Source organism: Eleutherodactylus coqui, chromosome 8 (genome assembly GCF_035609145.1).
Source record: "Eleutherodactylus coqui strain aEleCoq1 chromosome 8, aEleCoq1.hap1, whole genome shotgun sequence".
Taxonomy (NCBI): domain Eukaryota; kingdom Metazoa; phylum Chordata; class Amphibia; order Anura; family Eleutherodactylidae; genus Eleutherodactylus; species Eleutherodactylus coqui.
In genome coordinates this window covers 85,458,257-85,471,202 of record NC_089844.1, presented here as the reverse complement: position 1 = coordinate 85,471,202, position 12,946 = coordinate 85,458,257, and positions in this window count along the sequence as shown.

The following is a 12,946-nucleotide window of genomic DNA, read 5'->3' as shown; positions in this document are numbered from 1 at the left end:
GGCGGGGGCGGCTATGCTAAACATAGTAACATAGTATGTTAGGCTGAATGAAGACAATGTCCATCTAGTCCAGCCTTTCTATCCTCCTGTGTTGATCCAGAGGAAGGCAAAAAACCCCAAGGCCAGAAGCCTAGCCCTTTTGGGGAAAAAATTCCTTCCCGACTCCCTAATGGCAATCAGACTGTTCCCTGGATCAACCCCTAATAGTTCCTACCTTCCTATATACCCGGATTGACAATTTGTCAATCGAAAACAAACGTCTAAATATTCTGGACCATCAGGCTTAGAAAAATGAATTTAGCAATAAGTATGCAGAACTGCAGTGTCTGAACACATGTTAAAAAAAAAAAAATCCGGCCTCCTCCGACCCCTTCAGCCGGCCATTCCATCTCCAGAATTGGTGCATTTTTTAAACTATTGTGAACTATTATCTAGGTCTAAAATGGAAAAGGGCCTGATGGTGCGGAATACTTGACAGTTCGACATATAATATTAGTCAAGTGAGACCAAAACATGGAGCGCAATGGACTAATACCTGTGAAAGAAGCCACATTCCTGTTTTAAAGGAAATGGGCATTGGATCTTCAGATGGTTGTCTTAACCCTCCCTTTTTATTTATGACTCACCATAATTTTGGCTTCTCCCCTATGTCTTCCCCTAAGAAAATTACCGTCGACCACTAAGGTATTCATTTTTAAGAAATATCTAAATAACCGATTAACCGTTTTTTGGGGTGTATTTGCTCACCTCTAACCTATTGACAAATGCAGTTCGCCCGTGGGGTGCTGATGCACAGAGTCCACGGCTCCAGGGAAAGTGCTTTCACACTACGTCTAAAAGCGGTTTATCCAAACTGCATCAGCATCACAGGGGGCCCATTCTAATAGAGACAATGTCCTCCGCCCGTTTCCACATCATTGAGGGGCCACTCAAAGAAAGGGGCAGTCGAGCCGAAGCTGCAGACGGTTGTCTCCATCCTGCATTTGTATCAACCCACCCTCATTACTCTAGGTCTTAAAAGAGTGGACTCAAAATTGCTTCAAAATCACAAGGGCGGGGGCGGCTATGCTAAACATAGTAACATAGTATGTTAGGCTGAATGAAGACAATGTCCATCTAGTCCAGCCTTTCTATCCTCCTGTGTTGATCCAGAGGAAGGCAAAAAACCCCAAGGCCAGAAGCCTAGCCCTTTTGGGGAAAAAATTCCTTCCCGACTCCCTAATGGCAATCAGACTGTTCCCTGGATCAACCCCTAATAGTTCCTACCTTCCTATATACCCGGATTGACAATTTGTCAATCGAAAACAAACGTCTAAATATTCTGGACCATCAGGCTTAGAAAAATGAATTTAGCAATAAGTATGCAGAACTGCAGTGTCTGAACACATGTTAAAAAAAAAAAAAAATCCGGCCTCCTCCGACCCCTTCAGCCGGCCATTCCATCTCCAGAATTGGCGCATTTTTTAAACTATTGTGAACTATTATCTAGGTCTAAAATGGAAAAGGGCCTGATGGTCCAGAATACTTGACAGTTCGACATATAATATTAGTCAAGTGAGACCAAAACGTGGAGCGCAATGGACTAATACCTGCGAAAGAAGCCACATTCCTGTTTTAAAGGAAATGGGCATTGGATCTTCAGATGGTTGTCTTAACCCTCCCTTTTTATTGATTCCTCACCATAATTTTGGCTTCTCCCCTATGTCTTCCCCTAAGAAAATTACCGTCGACCACTAAGGTATTCATTTTTAAGAAACATCTAAGTAACCGATTAACCGTTTTTTGGGGTGTATTTGCTCACCTCTAACCTATTGACAAATGCAGTTCGCCCGTGGGGTGCTGATGCACAGAGTCCACGGCTCCAGGGAAAGTGCTTTCACACTACGTCTAAAAGCGGTTTATCCAAACTGCATCAGCATCACAGGGGACCCATTCTAATAGAGACAATGTCCTCCGCCCGTTTCCACATCATTGAGGGGCCACTCAAAGAAAGGGCAGTCGAGCCGAAGCTGCAGACGGTTGTCTCCATCCTGCATTTGTATCAACCCACCCTCATTACTCTAGGTCTTAAAAGAGTGGACTCAAAATTGCTTCAAAATCACAAGGGCGGGGGCGGCTATGCTAAACATAGTAACATAGTATGTTAGGCTGAATGCAGACAATGTCCATCTAGTCCAGCCTTTCTATCCTCCTGTGTTGATCCAGAGGAAGGCAAAAAACCCCAAGGCCAGAAGCCTAGCCCTTTTGGGGAAAAAATTCCTTCCCGACTCCCTAATGGCAATCAGACTGTTCCCTGGATCAACCCCTAATAGTTCCTACCTTCCTATATACCCGGATTGACAATTTGTCAATCGAAAACAAACGTCTAAATATTCTGGACCATCAGGCTTAGAAAAATGAATTTAGCAATAAGTATGCAGAACTGCAGTGTCTGAACACATGTTAAAAAAAAAAAAATCCGGCCTCCTCCGACCCCTTCAGCCGGCCATTCCATCTCCAGAATTGGTGCATTTTTTAAACTATTGTGAACTATTATCTAGGTCTAAAATGGAAAAGGGCCTGATGGTGCGGAATACTTGACAGTTCGACATATAATATTAGTCAAGTGAGACCAAAACATGGAGCGCAATGGACTAATACCTGTGAAAGAAGCCACATTCCTGTTTTAAAGGAAATGGGCATTGGATCTTCAGATGGTTGTCTTAACCCTCCCTTTTTATTGATTCCTCACCATAATTTTGGCTTCTCCCCTATGTCTTCCCCTAAGAAAATTACCGTCGACCACTAAGGTATTCATTTTTAAGAAACATCTAAGTAACCGATTAACCGTTTTTTGGGGTGTATTTGCTCACCTCTAACCTATTGACAAATGCAGTTCGCCCGTGGGGTGCTGATGCACAGAGTCCACGGCTCCAGGGAAAGTGCTTTCACACTACGTCTAAAAGCGGTTTATCCAAACTGCATCAGCATCACAGGGGGCCCATTCTAATAGAGACAATGTCCTCCGCCCGTTTCCACATCATTGAGGGGCCACTCAAAGAAAGGGGCAGTCGAGCCGAAGCTGCAGACGGTTGTCTCCATCCTGCATTTGTATCAACCCACCCTCATTACTCTAGGTCTTAAAAGAGTGGACTCAAAATTGCTTCAAAATCACAAGGGGGGCCTATGCTAAAGAAAACAAACGTCTAAATATTCTGGACCATCAGGGTTAGAAAAATGAATTTAGCAATAAGTATGCAGAACTGCAGTGTCTGAACACATGTTAAAAAAAAAAAAATCCGGCCTCCTCCGACCCCTTCAGCCGGCCATTCCATCTCCAGAATTGGTGCATTTTTTAAACTATTGTGAACTATTATCTAGGTCTAAAATGGAAAAGGGCCTGATGGTGCGGAATACTTGACAGTTCGACATATAATATTAGTCAAGTGAGACCAAAACATGGAGCGCAATGGACTAATACCTGTGAAAGAAGCCACATTCCTGTTTTAAAGGAAATGGGCATTGGATCTTCAGATGGTTGTCTTAACCCTCCCTTTTTATTGATTCCTCACCATAATTTTGGCTTCTCCCCTATGTCTTCCCCTAAGAAAATTACCGTCGACCACTAAGGTATTCATTTTTAAGAAACATCTAAGTAACCGATTAACCGTTTTTTGGGGTGTATTTGCTCACCTCTAACCTATTGACAAATGCAGTTCGCCCGTGGGGTGCTGATGCACAGAGTCCACGGCTCCAGGGAAAGTGCTTTCACACTACGTCTAAAAGCGGTTTATCCAAACTGCATCAGCATCACAGGGGGCCCATTCTAATAGAGACAATGTCCTCCGCCCGTTTCCACATCATTGAGGGGCCACTCAAAGAAAGGGGCAGTCGAGCCGAAGCTGCAGACGGTTGTCTCCATCCTGCATTTGTATCAACCCACCCTCATTACTCTAGGTCTTAAAAGAGTGGACTCAAAATTGCTTCAAAATCACAAGGGGGGCCTATGCTAAAGAAAACAAACGTCTAAATATTCTGGACCATCAGGGTTAGAAAAATGAATTTAGCAATAAGTATGCAGAACTGCAGTGTCTGAACACATGTTGTTAGAAGAAAAAAAAAATCCGGCCTTCTCCGACCCCTTCAGCCGGCCATTCCATCTCCAGAATTGGTGCATTTTAAAAACTATTGTGAACTATTATCTAGGTCTAAAATGGAAAAGGGCCTGATGGTCCAGAATACTTGACAGTTCGACATATAATATTAGTCAAGTGAGACCAAAACGTGGAGCGCAATGGACTAATACCTGCGAAAGAAGCCACATTCCTGTTTTAAAGGAAATGGGCATTGGATCTTCAGATGGTTGTCTTAACCCTCCCTTTTTATTTATGACTCACCATAATTTTGGCTTCTCCCCTATGTCTTCCCCTAAGAAAATTACCGTCGACCACTACGGTATTCATTTTTAAGAAATATCTAAATAACCGATTAACCGTTTTTTGGGGTGTATTTGCTCACCTCTAACCTATTGACAAATGCAGTTCGCCCGTGGGGTGCTGATGCACAGAGTCCACGGCTCCAGGGAAAGTGCTTTCACACTACGTCTAAAAGCGGTTTATCCAAACTGCATCAGCATCACAGGGGGCCCATTCTAATAGAGACAATGTCCTCCGCCCGTTTCCACATCATTGAGGGGCCACTCAAAGAAAGGGGCAGTCGAGCCGAAGCTGCAGACGGTTGTCTCCATCCTGCATTTGTATCAACCCACCCTCATTACTCTAGGTCTTAAAAGAGTGGACTCAAAATTGCTTCAAAATCACAAGGGCGGGGGCGGCTATGCTAAACATAGTAACATAGTATGTTAGGCTGAATGAAGACAATGTCCATCTAGTCCAGCCTTTCTATCCTCCTGTGTTGATCCAGAGGAAGGCAAAAAACCCCAAGGCCAGAAGCCTAGCCCTTTTGGGGAAAAAATTCCTTCCCGACTCCCTAATGGCAATCAGACTGTTCCCTGGATCAACCCCTAATAGTTCCTACCTTCCTATATACCCGGATTGACAATTTGTCAATCGAAAACAAACGTCTAAATATTCTGGACCATCAGGCTTAGAAAAATGAATTTAGCAATAAGTATGCAGAACTGCAGTGTCTGAACACATGTTAAAAAAAAAAAAAAATCCGGCCTCCTCCGACCCCTTCAGCCGGCCATTCCATCTACAGAATTGGTGCATTTTTTAAACTATTGTGAACTATTATCTAGGTCTAAAATGGAAAAGGGCCTGATGGTCCAGAATACTTGACAGTTCGACATATAATATTAGTCAAGTGAGACCAAAACGTGGAGCGCAATGGACTAATACCTGCGAAAGAAGCCACATTCCTGTTTTAAAGGAAATGGGCATTGGATCTTCAGATGGTTGTCTTAACCCTCCCTTTTTATTGATTCCTCACCATAATTTTGGCTTCTCCCCTATGTCTTCCCCTAAGAAAATTACCGTCGACCACTAAGGTATTCATTTTTAAGAAACATCTAAGTAACCGATTAACCGTTTTTTGGGGTGTATTTGCTCACCTCTAACCTATTGACAAATGCAGTTCGCCCGTGGGGTGCTGATGCACAGAGTCCACGGCTCCAGGGAAAGTGCTTTCACACTACGTCTAAAAGCGGTTTATCCAAACTGCATCAGCATCACAGGGGGCCCATTCTAATAGAGACAATGTCCTCCGCCCGTTTCCACATCATTGAGGGGCCACTCAAAGAAAGGGCAGTCGAGCCGAAGCTGCAGACGGTTGTCTCCATCCTGCATTTGTATCAACCCACCCTCATTACTCTAGGTCTTAAAAGAGTGGACTCAAAATTGCTTCAAAATCACAAGGGGGGCCTATGCTAAAGAAAACAAACGCCTAAATATTCTGGACCATCAGGGTTAGAAAAATGAATTTAGCAATAAGTATGCAGAACTGCAGTGTCTGAACACATGTTGTTAAAAAAAAAAAAAATCCGGCCTCCTCCGACCCCTTCAGCCGGCCATTCCATCTCCAGAATTGGTGCATTTTAAAAACTATTGTGAACTATTATCTAGGTCTAAAATGGAAAAGGGCCTGATGGTCCAGAATACTTGACAGTTCGACATATAATATTAGTCAAGTGAGACCAAAACGTGGAGCGCAATGGACTAATACCTGCGAAAGAAGCCACATTCCTGTTTTAAAGGAAATGGGCATTGGATCTTCAGATGGTTGTCTTAACCCTCCCTTTTTATTGATTCCTCACCATAATTTTGGCTTCTCCCCTATGTCTTCCCCTAAGAAAATTACCGTCGACCACTAAGGTATTCATTTTTAAGAAACATCTAAATAACCGATTAACCGTTTTTTGGGGTGTATTTGCTCACCTCTAACCTATTGACAAATGCAGTTCGCCCGTGGGGTGCTGATGCACAGAGTCCACGGCTTCAGGGAAAGTGCTTTCACACTACGTCTAAAAGCGGTTTATCCAAACTGCATCAGCATCACAGGGGGCCCATTCTAATAGAGACAATGTCCTCCGCCCGTTTCCACATCATTGAGGGGCCACTCAAAGAAAGGGGCAGTCGAGCCGAAGCTGCAGACGGTTGTCTCCATCCTGCATTTGTATCAACCCACCCTCATTACTCTAGGTCTTAAAGGAGTGGACTCAAAATTGCTTCAAAATCACAAGGGGGGCCTATGCTAAAGAAAACAAACGTCTAAATATTCTGGACCATCAGGGTTAGAAAAATGAATTTAGCAATAAGTATGCAGAACTGCAGTGTCTGAACACATGTTAAAAAAAAAAAAAATCCGGCCTCCTCCGACCCCTTCAGCCGGCCATACCATCTCCAGAATTGGTGCATTTTAAAAACTATTGTGAACTATTATCTAGGTCTAAAATGGAAAAGGGCCTGATGGTCCAGAATACTTGACAGTTCGACATATAATATTGGTCAAGTGAGACCAAAACGTGGAGCGCAATGGACTAATACCTGCGAAAGAAGCCACATTCCTGTTTTAAAGGAAATGGGCATTGGATCTTCAGATGGTTGTCTTAACCCTCCCTTTTTATTTATGACTCACCATAATTTTGGCTTCTCCCCTATGTCTTCCCCTAAGAAAATTACCGTCGACCACTAAGGTATTCATTTTTAAGAAACATCTAAGTAACCGATTAACCGTTTTTTGGGGTGTATTTGCTCACCTCTAACCTATTGACAAATGCAGTTTGCCCGTGGGGTGCTGATGCACAGAGTCCACGGCTCCAGGGAAAGTGCTTTCACACTACGTCTAAAAGCGGTTTATCCAAACTGCATCAGCATCACAGGGGGCCCATTCTAATAGAGACAATGTCCTCCATCCGTTTCCACATCATTGAGGGGCCACTCAAAGAATGGGGCAGTCGAGCCGAAGCTGCAGACGGTTGTCTCCATCCTGCATTTGTATCAACCCACCCTCATTACTCTAGGTCTTAAAAGAGTGGACTCAAAATTCCTTCAAAATCACAAGGGGGGGGGGGCGGCTATGCTAAACATAGTAACATAGTATGTAAGGCTGAATGAAGACAATGTCCATCTAGTCCAGCCTGTCTATCCTCCCGTGTTGATCCAGAGGAAGGCAAAAAACCCCAAGGCCAGAAGCCTAGCCCTTTTGGGGAAAAAATTCCTTCCCGACTCCCTAATGGCAATCAGACTGTTCCCTGGATCAACCCCTAATAGTTCCTACCTTCCTATATACCCGGATTGACAATTTGTCAATCGAAAACAAACGTCTAAATATTCTGGACCATCAGGCTTAGAAAAATGAATTTAGCAATAAGTATGCAGAACTGCAGTGTCTGAACACATGTTAAAAAAAAAAAAAATCCGGCCTCCTCCGACCCCTTCAGCCGGCCATTCCATCTCCAGAATTGGTGCATTTTAAAAACTATTGTGAACTATTATCTAGGTCTAAAATGGAAAAGGGCCTGATGGTCCAGAATACTTGACAGTTCGACATATAATATTGGTCAAGTGAGACCAAAACGTGGAGCGCAATGGACTAATACCTGCGAAAGAAGCCACATTCCTGTTTTAAAGGAAATGGGCATTGGATCTTCAGATGGTTGTCTTAACCCTCCCTTTTTATTGATTCCTCACCATAATTTTGGCTTCTCCCCTATGTCTTCCCCTAAGAAAATTACCGTCGACCACTAAGGTATTCATTTTTAAGAAACATCTAAGTAACCGATTAACCGTTTTTTGGGGTGTATTTGCTCACCTCTAACCTATTGACAAATGCAGTTCGCCCGTGGGGTGCTGATGCACAGAGTCCACGGCTCCAGGGAAAGTGCTTTCACACTACGTCTAAAAGCGGTTTATCCAAACTGCATCAGCATCACAGGGGGCCCATTCTAATAGAGACAATGTCCTCCGCCCGTTTCCACATCATTGAGGGGCCACTCAAAGAAAGGGGCAGTCGAGCCGAAGCTGCAGACGGTTGTCTCCATCCTGCATTTGTATCAACCCACCCTCATTACTCTAGGTCTTAAAAGAGTGGACTCAAAATTGCTTCAAAATCACAAGGGGGGCCTATGCTAAAGAAAACAAACGTCTAAATATTCTGGACCATCAGGGTTAGAAAAATGAATTTAGCAATAAGTATGCAGAACTGCAGTGTCTGAACACATGTTGTTAGAAGAAAAAAAAAATCCGGCCTTCTCCGACCCCTTCAGCCGGCCATTCCATCTCCAGAATTGGTGCATTTTAAAAACTATTGTGAACTATTATCTAGGTCTAAAATGGAAAAGGGCCTGATGGTCCAGAATACTTGACAGTTCGACATATAATATTAGTCAAGTGAGACCAAAACGTGGAGCGCAATGGACTAATACCTGCGAAAGAAGCCACATTCCTGTTTTAAAGGAAATGGGCATTGGATCTTCAGATGGTTGTCTTAACCCTCCCTTTTTATTTATGACTCACCATAATTTTGGCTTCTCCCCTATGTCTTCCCCTAAGAAAATTACCGTCGACCACTAAGGTATTCATTTTTAAGAAATATCTAAATAACCGATTAACCGTTTTTTGGGGTGTATTTGCTCACCTCTAACCTATTGACAAATGCAGTTCGCCCGTGGGGTGCTGATGCACAGAGTCCACGGCTCCAGGGAAAGTGCTTTCACACTACGTCTAAAAGCGGTTTATCCAAACTGCATCAGCATCACAGGGGGCCCATTCTAATAGAGACAATGTCCTCCGCCCGTTTCCACATCATTGAGGGGCCACTCAAAGAAAGGGGCAGTCGAGCCGAAGCTGCAGACGGTTGTCTCCATCCTGCATTTGTATCAACCCACCCTCATTACTCTAGGTCTTAAAAGAGTGGACTCAAAATTGCTTCAAAATCACAAGGGCGGGGGCGGCTATGCTAAACATAGTAACATAGTATGTTAGGCTGAATGAAGACAATGTCCATCTAGTCCAGCCTTTCTATCCTCCTGTGTTGATCCAGAGGAAGGCAAAAAACCCCAAGGCCAGAAGCCTAGCCCTTTTGGGGAAAAAATTCCTTCCCGACTCCCTAATGGCAATCAGACTGTTCCCTGGATCAACCCCTAATAGTTCCTACCTTCCTATATACCCGGATTGACAATTTGTCAATCGAAAACAAACGTCTAAATATTCTGGACCATCAGGCTTAGAAAAATGAATTTAGCAATAAGTATGCAGAACTGCAGTGTCTGAACACATGTTAAAAAAAAAAAAAAATCCGGCCTCCTCCGACCCCTTCAGCCGGCCATTCCATCTACAGAATTGGTGCATTTTTTAAACTATTGTGAACTATTATCTAGGTCTAAAATGGAAAAGGGCCTGATGGTCCAGAATACTTGACAGTTCGACATATAATATTAGTCAAGTGAGACCAAAACGTGGAGCGCAATGGACTAATACCTGCGAAAGAAGCCACATTCCTGTTTTAAAGGAAATGGGCATTGGATCTTCAGATGGTTGTCTTAACCCTCCCTTTTTATTGATTCCTCACCATAATTTTGGCTTCTCCCCTATGTCTTCCCCTAAGAAAATTACCGTCGACCACTAAGGTATTCATTTTTAAGAAACATCTAAATAACCGATGAACCGTTTTTTGGGATGTATTTGCTCACCTAAAACTTATTGACAAATGCAGTTCGCCCGTGGGGTGCTGATGCACAGAGTCCACGGCTCCAGGGAAAGTGCTTTCACACTATGTCTAAAAGCGGTTTATCCAAATTGCATCAGCATCACAGGGGGCCCATTCTAATAGAGACAATGTCCTCCGCCCGTTTCCACATCATTGAGGGGCCACTCAAAGAAAGGGGCAGTCGAGCCGAAGCTGCAGACGGTTGTCTCCATCCTGCATTTGTATCAACCCACCCTCATTACTCTAGGTCTTAAAAGAGTGGACTCAAAATTCCTTCAAAATCACAAGGGGGGCCTATGCTAAAGAAAACAAACATCTAAATATTCTGGACCATCAGGGTTAGAAAAATGAATTTAGCAATAAGTATGCAGAACTGCAGTGTCTGAACACATGTTGTTAGAAAAAAAAAAAATCCGGCCTCCTCCGACCCCTTCAGCCGGCCATTCCATCTCCAGAATTGGTGCATTTTTCAAACTATTGTGAACTATTATCTAGGTCTAAAATGGAAAAGGGCCTGATGGTCCAGAATACTTGACAGTTCGACATATAATATTAGTCAAGTGAGACCAAAACGTGGAGCGCAATGGACTAATACCTGCGAAAGAAGCCACATTCCTGTTTTAAAGGAAATGGGCATTGGATCTTCAGATGGTTGTCTTAACCCTCCCTTTTTATTTATGACTCACCATAATTTTGGCTTCTCCCCTATGTCTTCCCCTAAGAAAATTACCGTCGACCACTAAGGTATTCATTTTTAAGAAACATCTAAATAACCGATTAACCGTTTTTTGGGATGTATTTGCTCACCTAAAACCAATTGACAAATGCATTTCGCCCGTGGGGTGCTGATGCACAGAGTCCACGGCTCCAGGGAAAGTGCTTTCACACTACGTCTAAAAGCGGTTTATCCAAACTGCATCAGCATCACAGGGGGCCCATTCTAATAGAGACAATGTCCTCCGCCCGTTTCCACATCATTGAGGGGCCACTCAAAGAAAGGGGCAGTCGAGCCGAAGCTGCAGACGGTTGTCTCCATCCTGCATTTGTATCAACCCACCCTCATTACTCTAGGTCTTAAAAGAGTGGACTCAAAATTCCTTCAAAATCACAAGGGGGGCCTATGCTAAAGAAAACAAACATCTAAATATTCTGGACCATCAGGGTTAGAAAAATGAATTTAACAATAAGTATGCAGAACTGCAGTGTCTGAACACATGTTGTTAGAAAAAAAAAAAATCCGGCCTCCTCCGACCCCTTCAGCCGGCCATTCCATCTCCAGAATTGGTGCATTTTAAAAACTATTGTGAACTATTATCTAGGTCTAAAATGGAAAAGGGCCTGATGGTCCAGAATACTTGACAGTTCGACATATAATATTAGTCAAGTGAGACCAAAACGTGGAGCGCAATGGACTAATACCTGCGAAAGAAGCCACATTCCTGTTTTAAAGGAAATGGGCATTGGATCTTCAGATGGTTGTCTTAACCCTCCCTTTTTATTTATGACTCACCATAATTTTGGCTTCTCCCCTATGTCTTCCCCTAAGAAAATTACCGTCGACCACTAAGGTATTCATTTTTAAGAAACATCTAAATAACCGATTAACCGTTTTTTGGGATGTATTTGCTCACCTAAAACCAATTGACAAATGCATTTCGCCCGTGGGGTGCTGATGCACAGAGTCCACGGCTCCAGGGAAAGTGCTTTCACACTACGTCTAAAAGCGGTTTATCCAAACTGCATCAGCATCACAGGGGGCCCATTCTAATAGAGACAATGTCCTCCGCCCGTTTCCACATCATTGAGGGGCCACTCAAAGAAAGGGCAGTCGAGCCGAAGCTGCAGACGGTTGTCTCCATCCTGCATTTGTATCAACCCACCCTCATTACTCTAGGTCTTAAAAGAGTGGACTCAAAATTGCTTCAAAATCACAAGGGGGGCCTATGCTAAAGAAAACAAACGCCTAAATATTCTGGACCATCAGGGTTAGAAAAATGAATTTAGCAATAAGTATGCAGAACTGCAGTGTCTGAACACATGTTGTTAAAAAAAAAAAAAATCCGGCCTCCTCCGACCCCTTCAGCCGGCCATTCCATCTCCAGAATTGGTGCATTTTAAAAACTATTGTGAACTATTATCTAGGTCTAAAATGGAAAAGGGCCTGATGGTCCAGAATACTTGACAGTTCGACATATAATATTAGTCAAGTGAGACCAAAACGTGGAGCGCAATGGACTAATACCTGCGAAAGAAGCCACATTCCTGTTTTAAAGGAAATGGGCATTGGATCTTCAGATGGTTGTCTTAACCCTCCCTTTTTATTGATTCCTCACCATAATTTTGGCTTCTCCCCTATGTCTTCCCCTAAGAAAATTACCGTCGACCACTAAGGTATTCATTTTTAAGAAACATCTAAATAACCGATTAACCGTTTTTTGGGGTGTATTTGCTCACCTCTAACCTATTGACAAATGCAGTTCGCCCGTGGGGTGCTGATGCACAGAGTCCACGGCTTCAGGGAAAGTGCTTTCACACTACGTCTAAAAGCGGTTTATCCAAACTGCATCAGCATCACAGGGGGCCCATTCTAATAGAGACAATGTCCTCCGCCCGTTTCCACATCATTGAGGGGCCACTCAAAGAAAGGGGCAGTCGAGCCGAAGCTGCAGACGGTTGTCTCCATCCTGCATTTGTATCAACCCACCCTCATTACTCTAGGTCTTAAAGGAGTGGACTCAAAATTGCTTCAAAATCACAAGGGGGGCCTATGCTAAAGAAAACAAACGTCTAAATATTCTGG